We start from the raw sequence: 1,904 nt of genomic DNA, 5'->3' as shown, positions 1-1,904 counted from the left end.
AACAAGTAAAACCAGTATAAAAATTTAGGCAGTTCAATGTTATTAGAATTTTGAAGAGAAAATAAATCCAGGAAAAAAAAAAATAAATCCAGGACTTGTGAAACTAGAGTACTATGCTACCCATATGTTTCATATTATTGTAATATTTGTAAAACAACATAAAGTAGTTTTTAGACTGAAATTATTAAACTGTTGTGATGCATACAAGGAGTCATCTCTAGAAATATAACATTTTCTGTACAATCATATGTTAATTATTAGAATTCTCTAGAGTGTTAAAAGTATTCGAGATTTATCCTTACTATCAACTTGAATTTTTTTTCTTGTACCTAGCACACTGGGTACATACTAATTTATCTCTATGATACAGTAAAGCTAAACTTTTTGGTTTTTCTTCGGAGTTACATTTCAGAAAGAAAGTTCAGTAAAAAGCACCTTGGATGCTATCCACTGGAATCCTTAAAGTATAGAGGCTCTATCAGAGCCCCACTTTGGGAAGTGACACAGCGGAATGAATACATAACTACAAAATCAGGATGCCAGCAAAAGGACACTTCCCTGACCGGGAATTGAATCCAGGTCATGGCGGTGAAAGCACCGAATCCTAACTATTAGACCACCAGGGAACCACGCAAAACGACCAACTTAGTGTCTTCAGGTGGAAACTGTGAAAGTAAAAATTAAATTCCTGAAACGCCTAGAGCAGGAAAGGAGGTGATTCCCAGTGGCCCAGGGCTGAAGGCAGCTGTGCAGGGCTCCCAGCCCTGGCGCCGCTGCTCATCACTTTTCACCTCTCCTGTTCCGGGTGACGCTTTGGGCTCTGAGGCCAGGCCGCAAGGTAACTGGCTGGGTTCCATCCTGGTCTAGCTTTAGCGCTGTGTGCGGCAGAGCCAAGGTCATGCTCTCTTTCTGAACCTCGGTTTCCTTATGTGTCAGGTGCTGACTTGGCTCTCGGCGGCTGATGAGCGATTCCGTCTACTTCCTCATCTCCGAGCTCACTACAGGGGCTCTCCTGATAATGGCACGTGTAAGGACTCCTTTACGTGCCCCTACCAGCTGCAATTCTGGAGCCTGAAATTCGTCTACGTGTCTTTGGGTCGAGCACCCGGTGCGGAGTTGGGTCGGTCTCTCTTGTTCTGTCACGCAAATCAGCGTGTTCCGCAAGCGTGCTGAGGTGAGGTAAGCAAGTGAGCTTCACAGGGATAAACTTCTTGTTTCCAGAGACAAAATACGTGTCAGCGTGTAGAGGAGATTTAGGCGCCACATGAGGAGGTGAGGGGATTTCCGAATGTAAAGATAACCTTAACTTGGCTTTGTCCTGGGCCCTTCTTGGTCTGTCTGTGGCCTTGTCTTCAAAGTGACACAGAGCAGACAAAGGAGGGATGGTTGCTAGTGCTGAGCGGGCTTTCAGGCAATAAGGGAACTCCCCCTGTATTTCGGGGGGATAAAAGTACAGCTGCACGCGCTACCTCAATCCATCCCACTCGCCCCGTTTTTTGGTGTTTAAACGTGAATGTTAAGTTTCAGAAAAGAATCAACGTGTTTCCGCCTGGTTTCGAACCAGGGACCTTTCGCGTGTTAGGCGAACGTGATAACCACTACACTACGGAAACAACTTTTTCTCAGGCCCCCAATGACACATCCAAGAACTGTATCTCTAGCCACGACTGGCCACAAATATTTTCGAAAGCAAAAGACCCTGGGAGCACAGGCGAGCCCTCAGGTAAGGAGACTGCAGCTCCCGAGAGGCCCTCGTTTAGGGTTCCTCGCCTCCCCCGAAGCGAGGTCCCTGGGGCCCCCACAGCTTCACTTCCCGATCCCGCATCCAACACACAGCTATGCACCGAGTGCAGGGATCGTCCCCGCGGACTCTCCAGCTCCCGGAAGCCCCAGGAGCCGGGGGT

General features: G+C 47.5%; 1 non-coding gene across 1 annotated transcript; it reads right to left on the bottom strand.

Annotated features, from left to right (window-relative positions):
• Positions 1 to 1,540: 1,540 nt before the first annotated feature.
• On the bottom strand, positions 1,541 to 1,613 carry TRNAV-AAC (transfer RNA valine (anticodon AAC)). Its single transcript has one exon. It is a non-coding gene; the product is annotated as a tRNA-Val (tRNA).
• Between the last annotated feature and the right edge of the window lie 291 nt (positions 1,614 to 1,904).

This window comes from Aethalodelphis obliquidens, unplaced genomic scaffold (genome assembly GCF_003676395.1).
Source record: "Aethalodelphis obliquidens isolate GAN/ISIS:26980383/991018 unplaced genomic scaffold, ASM367639v1 scaffold402, whole genome shotgun sequence".
Classification (NCBI taxonomy): Eukaryota; Metazoa; Chordata; class Mammalia; order Artiodactyla; family Delphinidae; genus Aethalodelphis; species Aethalodelphis obliquidens.
This window is presented reverse-complemented; position numbering and strand designations above follow the sequence as displayed.